Genomic DNA, 14,124 nt, shown 5'->3' with positions numbered 1-14,124 from the left:
AAATCTGAAATTAGGGACAACAGCAGCACTTGAGAGAGGCTTTGAGAGCGTTCAGCCTGAGAGTCTGCATGTGAAGGACAATTAGTTCAGCTGCTATGTGTTTGTCTCTCCTGCCTGCTGGCTCTCCTGGGCTGCCCTGTGCTTGCTGGGTCAGCCCCAGCCATCAGCAGAAGGTTGGGCTGTCCCCTGGTGATTGCATGCCAGGGGATCAGGCTGCCAGCAGCACGGCCCCCGAGCCCTCTGCTTTCCTTCTGGTGTTTGTTTGGCACCCTTCCCATCACCCACATTCCATGGAATGAACCAGCTCCGTGTGCCCTGCCAGCTGGACAAATTGCTCACAAACTCACCGCTGAAACAAGCTGGTGCTGGGACAGGAATCCCCCCTCCCCAGGACAGCACTCCATTCTGCTGCCATCCCCCTTGCCCTCCCTTCTGCATTTCAAGGGCAGAAAGGTGTGCTTTGTAGCTCTCCAGGGGTGACAGATGCTGCTTTGGCCCTTGGCACAGGAGGAGCAGGACTGAGAGGAGAACACCCAGCCTTACCCACCAGCCATGGCTGAATTTCTTCCTTGGCAGTTAATCATGTAGAATTCAAACCTGCAGGAGAAGGGGGTGTTGAACATCACCTCAATTGTGCCCGTTATAAAAGTGTTATAATTGAAAGAAAGGGAGCCTCAATATCTGTATTGCATGTGGAGCATTTTATTAACTCACAGAGGCACTTGGGATTGGCTTTTTTCCCCCCTGGAGGCAACAGTAAAATTTGACAGGTGATTTTGTAGATGAAGACAGTAAACAGCTGTTGAAAATGATAATGTCTGAGTGGTTTTGTTGTTTCTGCGAAAACTTAGTTACACTCATTTTAGATTAATTTTTCATTGTCTTCTGTAAATGAGAATTGCTTACATGGCTGCTTCAAATGGGACTTTGATTGCTTTCCATCTACTGCCAAGACCCTAAAAGACAAAAAAAAATCAAGTGCATAAAACCACTTATGAGCAAAGATACAATAAATTCGTGTTACAGTGCATTTTAATTTGATAAAATAAAGTTTTGCTATGCAGCAGTTTGTACTCATGTGTAAGAGAGGCATATACATTAGCCATTTAAATTCAGCACTGTGTTAAACAGCAATAAAAGCAATTCTGGCTGCTATTGGGAGCTTTTGGTATGGTATTACAGAATTTCCCAAAAGTCTGAGAAGCAATGTGGGAAAAATAAAATGAAATTTTACTCATGGAAAAATTGTACTCGTGGAAAAGGAAGTGCAAGTGCAGTCTTGCAGCAAAGCCACCAGAGAGGGATGGAGAAGGTGGAGCTTCAGTTCACCCCCAGATCTCCTGTGCTCCCTTTTCTGGGGAGTGTGGAAGGAAGGGGCTGCCCTTGCCATCCAGGAGCAGCACTGGGGGCTGGGTCCAGGTGTTGGGTGGGGTCTGGAACAACTCAGTTTTCAGTTTATCAGTGAACTCAGAGACATCCTCCACGCTCCTTGTGTGTTCAGTGTGAGCGTGGCCACACAGTCTCCTGTTCAGTGAAACCATCTCTTCAGTGTACAGCACCACTGAGGACTGTGCTGTGCCAAGAGGAGCAGGGCAGAAGAGCTGCACAGAGTCTAAGCCATGGTTCAGCCTGCTCTGGAGTAGGCTGGGGGCATTTCCAGTGCTGACTGCCTGCAGGGGGGGATTTCACCCAGGATGGTCTCTGGGCCTGGGGAAGCGGTCAGGACCTGTTGTTTGTGAGTTCACAGAATGATCAGGCAAGTGCTCTTTTGTCAGATCACACACTTAACAACACTTGAGTCCTGTGCTGACCCTTTGCAGAAGTTTCTTTTGGCATAAATGTCAGGAAATGTGGCTGGGAATGAAAATACTGATAAATACAGTGCAGGATCTAAATTGTAACTTCAGCGTGCTGGGGAGCAGCTATTTGGGCAGCCTTCATTTGTTTGTGAAACACTGTGCATCACCCAGTCCTTCATATCAGTACCTCTGAGAATGTTTCTAACACACATCTCTTGCCTTCCAAGGCTTCACACACAAAGAGCATTGCTCAGAGAGGGAAATCACTGCCTCTCTAACCAACTGATACTTCAAAGTTCACAGCAGAGCTGTTTTTTTATAACTTCTTCACCCGAGGAAGTTCAGCTCAGATGTGCCAATACATTTTTAAGGAGCTCCTGTTTTTCTTGCATTGAGCCAATTCTTCTGACAGGCTTAATGGGAGGCCAGGGAAGACAAATGAGTGGTGTGAGATCACACAGCCACTGCCATGACCCCACAAAGGGCTCTGGCACAGGCTCTGAACACCACAGGGACCTGCCAGAAGCCAACAGCTAATGGAGCTGCCTCCTCTTCCCAGCTTCCAGAGCCTGGAAGGAGGGAGAGAGCAGGGGGCAGCGAGCAAGAGTTTATCAGTAAACAGAGGATGTGGTGTGGATCCCCTTTGGCAGAGCTCCCCTGCAGACAGGGCCCGGGCTCTGTGGTGAGAATCAGGGTTATTGGCTAGCAGAGGGTAACGTAAATGTGGTGGAGGATTTGAGGGCTGGAGTGGGGAAAGGGGAGCAGATACAATCTCAGCTGGGCAAACTCAGCCTGCCCAGCCTGCTGGCTTGTGTCTGTGTCACCTCCCCCTGCACACACACTGAGCACTTCCTTCACAAGGTCCATGTCCTCAGCCTTTGGCTGGTCACGGATGGCTTTGTGCTTGCCAGTAAATTACATCAGTGGTTCCAGAAGCTCCTTTTTTTTGTGTCTGCTGGCACAGGTAGAACATGGGAGTACTCTACGATAATTTAATACAGCCAGTTTAGACATTCTCTGGTTTTTCTCTTCCCTTTCTCTGTCCTCTTCACCAAGACATTTAGTGTCTTGTTGATGATCTGTGAACCACATCATCAACAAGAGGAATTGAATAAAAATCGACTGATGTCAGGAAATAATGTCAATTTACACTAGGTGTCATCTACTGAGGATGAAAAGACAATCTCAGATAGCCTAGAGCATTTCTTACTTGCCTTAGGCATAATTTTGTCTTTATATTTGAATACTTGGAGCTTGGTAATCCTGTAAATCCATTTTTCTATATTCAAAAAGCTCCATCTGCTTTGGGAAACCCTTTAAATTAGTCCTAAAGGCCAAGTCTCTTTATAGAAATAACTGGATAGCACAGACATCCTATCTGCAGAAAAACCAGCCAACTTCCTAGTGAAGAGTAATTCTTGGACGAGTTGGCAATGCTGCTAAGAATTATTAAGGAAATATTTGTCCATTTTCAAAAAGCCTTTTGATTGAATGTCATGTAGATATGAGCATGTTTGGAATGTGCACCAGACTGTGAAGATTCTCCCGTTAGAGTGGGAGAATCCTCTCTCCCTCTGGGACAAACTGTGCATTCTGCAGGCAGCCACAGCAGGATATTTGCAGAGGTTTGTGCCCTGTGTTTGCCAGGTCTGTGTGTACCATGTTGGCTTAGCACAGCTCAGCCTCCCCAGAGCAGCAGAGCTGAGCACTCCTGGACATTCAGCTCCTGATGTCACGCTGCCCTGCAGAGGTTTTACCTCTGCATTAGCCAGGACTTTGTCTGGAAGGGGAAGGTTTTGTTTCTGTTGAAACAATCCCCGAGCAGAGAAGGAGTTGCTGTGTCCTGTGCTGGCCTTTGCAGCCTGGTGACAAGTGATGGCACAGCACAGGTGACAAAGGTGTGCAGCAGAGGAGAGCCACTCTGGGACCCCAATTCATCGAGTTAGGGCGAGGAGAGGGACAGCAAAAGGAAAAGCCATCCCTCCTGCAGAGCAGCCAGGTCATCTGTGGGAGCAGAGCGTTACAGCTGGTGGAATATTCAATAGCAGCCTGTAAGCAGCTCTCTGCTGGTGGAAAAGGTCATCTCTTGGTTTGCCTTGGGCTTTAGAAAATACTTTCAAATCGTCCTGCCTTCTCGAAGCTGACAGTGCTGCTGGAGAGAGCGCCTGAGGGGGCAGGAGAGGTGACACTGCAGCAGGGGCCCCACTGCCATCCAAAGCAAAAGCAGAACCACGAGTGACTGGAGCCAAAGCCAGGTCAGGCCCAAAGTGTCACAGGAGCCAGGCTCGGGGCTGTCACCACCCGATTCCTCAGACACAGGGGAGCACTCACTGAGCAGCCCAGGAGTCTGGAGAGGTGTTCTCACAGGTTTCACTGGAGGGATCCTTTCCTGCACGCTCTGGTTTCTGTGTCTCAAGGAAAGCTGGATGGTTTGCTGCACGCTGAGGGCAGTGACAGCGTGTCCATGCTTCACCCCTTCTATAATGGCTCTGAAGGCAGGGTGGCTGAGAGGCTGCGACCCCAGGAAAACCAAACTAGATGGAGGATCTGAGCTGGGAGTAGGCTGCAAGGGGAAAACCCCTTTATACCGTTGAATTTCCAGTGTCTGCTTGGCTGGCATCATCCTTCCCCCTGTTTAACCTTTTTTTCCACATTGCAAGGCTGCTGGATCAAACAAGAACCCGTGAGAGCATTCTTGGGTTTTCTCTCCCTACAGCTGTGCTTGCCACTGGCAGCTCAGATGGGAGCAGAGGCAGCCTGGGCTGACAGATACTGAGTGCTTGTCTTCAAGAATTGTCTCTCACGTGACAGTCACACAGCTCTGGAGTCACTGCTGCTGCTCTTCTCCTGCAGGAACAATTAACAACTGTAAGAAAATTTCTTACCATGCAGGCAAAGGTGGAAATGCAACTGAAGGGTCCAGAGGAGCTTCTGATTTTGGCTTTGGATTTCCCCAGAGCCTTGGAAAGCTGGACTTCCATCAGTGCAATCCCACCTGTGATCAAACAGAGTGTCAAAGTCAGCAAAGAGCAGGAGTGGTGACTAATATTGTTGAAGATTTCAATAACAAAGGGAAAGCTTGTTTTCTTTAGAATCTTCTTTCCTTTTTTTTTTTTTAAACAGTGTCCCCTAAATGTCATTTGTATAATTGCATAGAAACCTGTTTTGACTCACCAAGTGCAAAAAGGCATGGAAAGAAGGGCATAAAAAGGCAGCAATGATTGCTTGGAAAAAAAATCACAGCAGAGTTTGACATCTTTGCTCTGGGCAGTGAGGCAAATGTGTAACTGTGCTGCATGGAGGGATTCTGTGCTAGGCTCTTGTTTGTTACTTTCTGCAATAGAAATCTTGCTATTGTTTAAAGAGTATTCTGATATCATGGAGCCTGTGGTTCCCCCTGGCACTCCTGCACTCTTCTGGGGGTCAGGAGAAGATGAAATTGTTTTCCTAGCAGTGGAAAGTCACCTCTGTAAAGCACATCTCTCAAAAGCCCCATCCGAGCCCGTTGTGTTTTCTTGCTTTGCCTGATTGAGCACATTTAAAACTGAGGTTTCCCAAGAAATTAGACATGGCAATTTTCTAATTGAGGTGCTGTAGGGGAAAGCCAGATGTGGACAGGAGCACAGATGTCAGAGTCATCCCTTCAGAGCTGCTCTCGAGTCTCTCTGCGAGTGTGGTGTCAGTCGAGGAGGCACTTGCTCTGCTCCCAGGCCATTTACCATTAGGATCATGTCCCCTCCATGTGTCTCGTGGGGACACTGAGGACACTGCTGCCCGTGTGGCTGGCAGCAGACAGCAGTGTCTGCACGCTGCCTGGGGAGCCGTGGCCCCTCTCAGCTCTGAGCAGGAGCCTCCCAGCTGCGAGCACCAGCACCCACATTCCGCTGCAATCGCCAAAAGTAGCTGCAGTCTCCTGCAAACTTTGATGAGCATTTTGCTCAAAGGCAGATTTTCTGCTGTAGCAGATACTTTCTGTATTTTCCTGCCTTTTCATTCTTAATTAGCAGGGTTGGACACAAATGCCAAGGAACAAAGATCCAGGATTTTTCATAAACACAGAGTCCAGACCTGGAGCTCCATCCTGCTCGTGACAGTGCCTTCACTCACAATACACAGTGACTTCTTTGTTAATCCACCCTAACACCAAACAGCTTTTGCCCCACAACTTGCTTTTCTCTGAAAAACGAAGCATTTTTTTCATTGTGAAAATTACAACTTGTTTGTGGAAAGCAGAACACTGAAAAAAAAGGAAAATGTTTTTTTGGATAGAAACTCTGATTGTGATACAACATTAGTGGTGGAATTGGGGAGAAATCAGAGAATCCTAGAATGGTTTGGGTTGGAAGTGACCTTAAAGATCATCCAGTTCCAAACCCTTGCCTTGGGCAGGGACACCCTCCATTAGACCAGTTCCTCCAAGTCCCATCTTGAATGATGGCCTCGAATGATAAATTCATAAGATGATAAACCTATAAAATGATCAATTTTTTATAGCACCCTCAATGCAGTAGACATAAGGAGAAAGAAAAATATAAATATCCAGAAGTGAGAGGGTGAACTTGCTAGTGAGATGCTGAATTAGGCAGAAATCCAAACATAGATAGTTGGTGTAATCTCAGATCTATCAGCCGTGACAGTATCTGTTTAAATGAATCCTTAAAAATGTTAATTGCACATCATAGGCACTTCAGCAATGACATTTCTGCCACTGAATGTCATGGGGACATTTTCCCTTTTATTATCCTTGAACAGGAGGTGTGAACTACCACCAAATAACTGTATCATGAAATGTAATGGATCTACTTCCAGTATTTATGCTGGTTCCTCTTTCAATAAGCTTCTTTTTAAATTTGCAATGAGCAAGAGCTTTGGATGGCATTAGGAAGGCAGCGTTGTTAAGCTTTGCTTTATGAACTGTAAAATAAAGGTTTGTCCATCAGAATTCCAGAATTGCAGCTACTGAAAGCCCCAGGGTCCGTGGTTTTTGTAAATTTGAATAAGAGCTGGTTTATAACTGCAGCCTGAAGTTGGTCACATTTTTGTCTGATTTCCCCAGGACATTCCCTAGCACCAGCTCACTCTCTTGTATTTTAAACATTCAGAAGAAGGAACAAAGACAGGGAGAGCAGACAGGGAATTGGAGAATCATGGAATGGCCTGGGTTGGAAGGGGGCTTAAAACCCATCTAGATCTGCTGACCTGGCTCCTTTCAGTTTTCATTCACATCATTCCCATTTACATGGAGTTCCATGAGCTCAGCATTTATCCCACTGTTGCTGCTGGGTGTTTTCCTCAGACTGGTTTGGGATTCTGCTCCACTCTACTTGTGACTTTAGCATAGGAGAGACCCTGTGAGCAGCACACAACATTAAAGAGAACTTACAACAAGAGTAGGATTAAAAGAGTAACACAAACATTCTACAAATACAAAGAAGGGGAATAATGTGGTCTGAGACAGGAGGTGCAGCCTGAGACTGGGGGAGAGGAATACACTCATGCTGCAGAGTGCTCCTTAGTGAAGCTTGCAAAAATATATTGACTTTCCAGAAGGAAAACTTCTTCTTTGTCTTCCCCAGACTGGTATTCTCCAGCTTTGGGTTGAACACAGTATTACTCAATTCCCTGCAGCTCCCAGTCCAAGGGACTCCGCACAAACTGGGTTTGCTCTCTGTGAAATTGCAGCTGTTGGGTTTATTTCTCAGGGGACACAGCTCATTTCAAGGTCTTTTTCTCTCTCTTCAGGCAGCTTCACAAACACCCAGAGAAGCTCTGTCTCTCTTCAGACAGCTGCCATCAAGCAGTTTTGGCCATTGCTTCTGCTCTGAAACAGCCCTTGGCAAAGGAAACTTGGAAAGTTGCAGTTGTGTCCACAGGGAGTGCAGGGGGAGCCTGGGGCACCCACAAACTTGACTTTTCCTTGCCAGCAAGTGTGAAAAACTTCACCTTAGTGTTACTTTCTCAGTTGTTCCACCACAATATTCATCACTTAAATGCTGTTATTCTCCTTACTGAGCCATTAAATGTGTGCTTTCTTTAAATCCGTTGCCTCTGCAAAATGCAGATATTATGTCAGCTTTGCATGCCTGGTGAATGGTTGACTTGGTAGGTGTTTTTCCAGCAGGCAGGCTCTCTGTTGAGAAGGAATGGGGATCTTTATGCACAAATATTTTTGGAGTTTTAAACACGACCAAAAAGCAGATACACTGGCTGTAAAAAAAACCCCAACCCAGTAAGAGCTGAAATCTGAAGATACCTGACTTGAAAATGAGATGTGCATATCCCACACCTGATGTGCACACACAGCTACATCTAAATGTGACTTTTCTTGCCACCTGATTCATAATGCAGCTTCATCTTCAGTTTGTTTCCGAGGGAGTGCCTGGTGCTGTGACTTGCACAGGAGCCAGCAGTGGGGCTGTGTCCCTGCCTTTGGTCACTGTGTCACCTGGGGCACAGCTCTGCCACAGCCCAGTGCCAGGGCCCAGTTAGCACAGAAATCAACTGGTCATGGCAGCAGCAGCTGCCACATCTTCACTGGGTTAAAGGTGGAGGCTGAGCCTGTCCAGCTCACAAGTGGATTTGGTAATTGGAGTTCTACATCATTTCCAGGGGTACCGCTGCTTCTAAGTGGAATAAAACACACGTGCAAGGTATTTGTGCCAGAAAATGTCTTATCTAGACTGCCTTGTCAAAGGTGTTCTCCTGCCTCTGAAAATGTTTCACTGGCTGCTCCCAAACTGTTCAAGTCAGCAATTAAATGGGAATGATAAAACCTCCTTGGGGGTATTTGATCTCATCTTGCTGCATCTATCAAGCTGCAAGAGCCATGGAATCTGAGGCTGGTGATGAGAAGATTCTGCCTTCCCTTCTCCGTTTGAGAGCTCTGGGTTTGGAGTGAGTCTCTCTGAAAATATCTGCTCAGGGTCTCCTTCCCACTGCTGTCCCTTGGAAGCTTTTCAGTGCTCCAGAAGGGGAAAATGCTGCTTAGTGACCGTGCTGCTGGAGAGGCTCCAGCACTGAACCAATACTGAGTAGAAAATGTCCTTCTCAGAGGCAGGAGGAGGTGATGAATCGCTGTGAAAGCCGATTCCTTGACCAGTCTGCCGATGTATTTTGTTATCTGCAATGGTAATGAAGACATTAGCAGCCTCCTGCCCTGTGCAAACCAAATGGGGAGTGAGGCGAAGGTGGGAGATGGTGGCAGCTCAGGACCTGTGTTTGCACACAGCCTTTTCCAGTCTGAGGCAGAGGCTTGCACACCTGATTCCTTTGGGAACAGGGAAAAATCAATCTCATCTACCTTGTGCCTCGTGTGATGCAGTATCAGAGAAGACTAATGAGCCTGCTGTCCTCACTGCAGCGTTTATTGGTGATCAGTGACTCAGAAAAACTGCTCTGCATGGAAGGAAGAGATTGGGGATTTATTGTGATCCCCAGTCAGGTCTCCCTCCTTCGGGGCCTGTCTTGTTCAGCTTTCTGCCTGTCCAAGAGAGGAGCATTTCTGGTTTTCTGTTCTCCAGTTCACAACATGACTTTTGCTGTTTGTTCTCAGTGTAACATCACTGAGATTATCATCTGCAGGCAAGGCTTGGACAGAGAATTCAGGCACTGAGTTGATTTTTTGTGAGCCTGGAAGAACAAATTACTCTTCACCTTGTTCCCCTGGGAAAAAAAGGCACAGAAATATCCCACCCTAGGCTCTCTCTACCCTCTGCCACGCAGGCTGTGCATATTTAATTAGCAGCTCTCAGCAGGTGAAGCAGAGTGGTCTCCAAGTGTTTGCCCAGCCCTGGCTGGAGGCAGCAGGGATCCTGGGCTCATGGCAGCAGGGCAGAGGTGCCACGTTCAGGTGCAGCAGGCAGGCACCAGAGCTTTCTAAAGCTCCAGCAGGCCTAATGCCTATTGATTTGATTTTAGCTGGAAGGATCTGTATCTTCATGTCTTGCCTGAGGTCATTCAAGGATGCTGTGGAAGAGCTGGGAAGTGAAATGAGATTTCCTGTCCTAGTCCAAATACCTTAATCAAAAAGCAATGTTTTATATCACAGTTTATGACAAGAAAGCCAAGAAACCTTATTAAGTAATCTAACTCTGATCTGGACTGTACAAAGAAATCAAGTGCAGCATTATATCATGCTCCTGAGGATACACACGTATATTATGTTATGGTGATCAAGAGTTTGCTCTTATATATAACCTTAATATACCTTGGATGTTTTATACCTTGGATATTTTCCTTTGGAGAACTTCATAATACTTTTAATGTCTTAGATTTCCATGAAATTATGTCCTCCCTATCTGTTAAAGTCAAAATAGATCATCCTTTTCTTTTTCCTCTGCTGGCTTTTATGGTTTAAAAGTAAAAGCTAGGTTAATACTGCAAAATAAGATATTTAAGCTGCATTTTGTCTCCAGTAATTAGCATTACTCTGTAATTACTACATCCTTTCCCCAGTCTTTTGAGGGGGTTAGCTTTGTAACAGCTTTTATTAAGGACTTGCTGAAAGAAACTTATTTTTAAACATTTGTACTCCATGTGAAGAAGTGTTTCAGGTGGGCAGTGGTGGAGCAGCCAGGTCTGGTGGAAGTGGGGTGGAACTCAGTGATTTTTAAGATCCTTTCCCCCCAGACCATTCCATGATCTTTAAAGTCATCTTCAGTCAGACTCTCCCAGATCAAGTTTGAATTCTGTGCCGTTAATTTTCCTTAAATTGCTGTGACTCACCCTGGTCCCAAGGTGTGTTGGTTGCAGATATCCCCATTATCTGCCGTGGTTAGGAAAAGGTGCAGGAGATGGAGAATGGCAGGAGCACAAGCCCTGAACCCTTTCCCAAGGTGGGCAGAGGCCCTGCTGTGCCTCAGCTGCAGCACAGGTTGCTCTGGGCTCCAGTTTGACCAGCAGCTTCTGCTGGGTTTGTCTGTGCACATGGAAATGACATGCTTCAGCACGTTCATTTTAGTGAAGAGTAAGATGTGCAGTGTAACTGGGGGATGATGGGGTCCGTACTCTTCTCCTTTTATTGTGTCATTTGGTAAGTGCTGATCTTGCATTAAGATGTCACTGTCAAACTGGAGAGCATTAGAGAAGAAAGGAGTTGCTGAATTTCTAGCAGGTCGAAGTATTCTCGGATCCCTAGGCACTTTCAGTAAAAATCTGTTGGAATAAAGGATGGCTAAAAAATGTTTTTAATCTAGGCTTTTTAAAATTTCCCTTTTGAGAGTCACTGTAATAAATCGAAATTATTGATTTAGCCTGTAGCAGTCCTAAGATTCACTCATTTAAGAGTGGAAACTGCTCTATTACTTGGAGCAATAACCCAGCACTGTGAAATCTCTCATCAGAGGCTGCTGGGCCACACCTGCACATGAGCATCCAGCAAAGATTTCTGTCTGCTGATGGCTCTGGCAGCAGCTGAGCTCTCTGTGTGCTTCTCTCTTTGCCTCTGTGCCTCCCTCTCTGTGCCTCCCTCCCCCTGCCCCTGGGAAACCTTTGCAGCACGGGCCTGGTCACTAATCCTGGCCTCAGTGGTCACTAATCCTGGCCTCAGTGGTCACTAATCCTGGCCTCAGCTCAGCCCTGGCCAGGTCTCACATTGCTCCACCTTTTCCAGACCCCTGGAGGAAAGAGAATCTATTTTGTGTTCAGTGTCTGTGGTGTTACCCACAGTGTGAGCTTAGCTGGGTTGGACACCCACCCACCAGGTTTTAAATCCCCTGCACTAAGCACAGCTTTTGATAGAGCCAGTCCTGAATGTGAATAGAAGAAAAATCTTCCAAGGGTAAATATTTCCTAGGGAGAAATATTTCTTCTTTCACTGAAGGTTTGAATGATCAATAAGTACTTGCAAAGGAATGCTTAATATCATACTCAAAAATCTTGTAAAAGCAGAAGTCCTGGTGCAGCTCACACTGGCTGATCCCCCAAGGGTGTGTGCTGCCCACACAGCTGGCAGCAGCTGGTGAGTTTCATGGCATTTTCTCCTAATGCCACTTCTGTTTTGCCTTTTATGCATCGTTTATTATCTTTCCATTAACAGAACATTTCCATTCCACCTTCTTTTCCCCAAACTGTGCTGCTCAGAGGCACTCAGGGGCTCTGCTGCCCGTTCTCCTGGGGCAGCACTTTGCTGCCAGCCTCTGCCAGGAGTGAATTCCCCCATCCCTGACCTGCAGGCTCAGCTGCTGAAACCACCAGCATCTCCTCGTCACTGCCCACCTGCTCCAGCAGGGAGGAGCTGTGGCTGCAGCTGCTGGCTGATGTCTCCTGCTCACACCCACCCTCCCAGGGGCTGCTCAGCACATCAAAAGGAGTCCTCACTCCCCTGTGCTAGCACGTGCTCCAGTCTGGCCCTGACTGATTAGCATTTTTATAAATTAAAATAAATCCACGGAGTGAACTGGCCCAGGGGAGCTCTCAATCCAATCAAATTAGACTCATATATCCACCCTGGAGCAATTCCTTGGAAGCTCTTCCTTGAGGAAGCTTCATTTGTAATCACTACGTGCTGTGTACTTTAGAAAAGTTTTATAATTACTTGCTGTTCCGGCTGCTGAGCACTTCTAAATGTTGGATATTAAGGAGCTGCTGTTTCAGTCAGTGAACAAGCTCTGAACATTAAATGTGCTTCACGAGAAGCATTTTTTCCTCAGCCATTACACATCTCTGAAGGCATATTTTTTTTCAAGTGGATGCTTTCCCAGCTGTTGATCGTCTCTCTGTTTCTTGTGTGTGAAGAGGGAAGGAGGAAACTGATGGTGGTGTGACATTGCATCAAGGCTGCTTTGCTGTGGAGGGAGGTGGGTGCATTACTCACAGATGCAGGCACTGGAATATTGATGCAGGTCAGCCTGGAAGAGCAGCAGGAAAAGCTTTGTCTTGCACCACGCACGCTTTTTGACATTTTTGTATCTCATGTTTTACAGAAAAAAAAAAAAAACTTTAGCATTAATCAGAAATCTGTAGGTGAATTTTGGCACCGTTTCTTATGGCCCTCCACCACTAAAGCAGCCTGTCTTTGTCATGGGTCAGGGGACACCTGGCCAGAACAGCTCCGTGAGTGATACCAGTGGGAACTGGAAATCCAATCCCAGCTTGGCAGGGGTTTTGTAAAAGGTGATAGCAATGATTTCTGTCACAGACTAGCTCGTGAAAACACGCCCCGGGTACAGGATGGTGCTGGGATGCCGAAGAACATTTCTAGAACCAAGTGCTGTGGCTGCCGGTGAGACCAGAACGGTGGGGCAGTGGTTAGTGAAAGACTTGGCAAAACCCAGATCTGTTCCTTACCTGTGCCAGCCTTCCACGTGGCCCTGAGCGTGTCACCAGCCCCTCCTGAGCCCTGGGAGCAGAGCTGGGACACTGAGCAGGAGGGAGAAGAGCTTTGGGAGTCGGGGAAATGAGCTTTGGCTGGAAATGAGCTCCTCCCCACCTGCACGCTCCCACCTCCAGCTCTCTGGAGCTGCCAGCGCAGCCGTGGGGCTTCTCTTGGGAAGATGCACATTTTCAGAGGATCTTTGGAGGAATGCAGGCAAACTTCTTGATCTGGAGACCTTTCCTGACCTTTCCTTTTCATGAGCTCTTGGAGCAGCTTTGATGTGTGCAAAGGGTTATTCTCCCTTTGGTGGGAGTGAAAGCACTGGGATAGTCAATCACACGGAAGAACATTTCTCTGTCAGTTACGAAGAGTCAGAACTAGAAATGGTGCAAATGATGTCATTTCAGGTGTCATTAATCTGAGCAATAATGGTGCCTTTAGCAGCCAAATGAAGGCTGCAGCTCAGGTGATTCAGGTATCTTTGCATCTGCTCACGTTTGCAGATAAATTGCCAGGTTCCACGCGGTGTGTGAAAAATGCATATTTTATGATTGGCTTTATGCAATAGTTACAATGAATATTATATGTGTAATGTTAGAAAGTTGTGCTGTATTAATTCTCTCCAGTAGTGTGTTGAATGTGTTTTTAGGTTATAACACAATGTTAAAATAGAAACTATACTATGTAAAATACTTTTTAACTATCTCAAGAAAGAGATGAGATAATCAAAGAATTCTTTGCACAAGGATAACAATTGCAGAAACCCCTAAATTTTCCAGAGGAGAGGAATTTATGGCTTTCCTTATCAACAGAAAAGAACTTCTTCAAGCCTAACTAAGACTCAAAGACGCCTGGGAATTAACAGAAACTTTTTGACAAGTACCAAACAAAGTTCTTGTTTTAAATAAAATATATGCATAATCATAAAGTGTTTTGTATATGCAACAGGCTATTGCTTTTAAGGTTATTCCTTTGTTCACAAGGCATGCTTGTCGTGGCTTAAGTGCCCAA

At 46.3% G+C, this 14,124-nt stretch overlaps 1 protein-coding gene and 1 long non-coding RNA gene across 3 annotated transcripts in view; one reads left to right on the top strand and one right to left on the bottom strand.

Moving 5' to 3' along the window:
• The window catches only part of TMEM132C (transmembrane protein 132C), a 185,796-nt gene that overhangs the window by 125,120 nt on the left and 46,552 nt on the right, over positions 1-14,124 (top strand). The gene's annotated exons all lie outside the window — the stretch shown is intronic.
• LOC128797397 (uncharacterized) lies at positions 712-1,594 on the bottom strand. The gene is made up of 3 exons (XR_008434113.1): positions 1,252-1,594; positions 907-956; positions 712-799 (listed from the first exon to the last, which is right to left on the bottom strand). It is a non-coding gene; the product is annotated as an uncharacterized LOC128797397 (long non-coding RNA).

This window comes from Vidua chalybeata, chromosome 18 (assembly GCF_026979565.1).
Source record: "Vidua chalybeata isolate OUT-0048 chromosome 18, bVidCha1 merged haplotype, whole genome shotgun sequence".
Taxonomy (NCBI): Eukaryota; Metazoa; Chordata; class Aves; order Passeriformes; family Viduidae; genus Vidua; species Vidua chalybeata.
The sequence above is the reverse complement of the archived record's forward strand: the minus strand, read 5'-3'. Positions and strand labels throughout refer to the sequence as shown.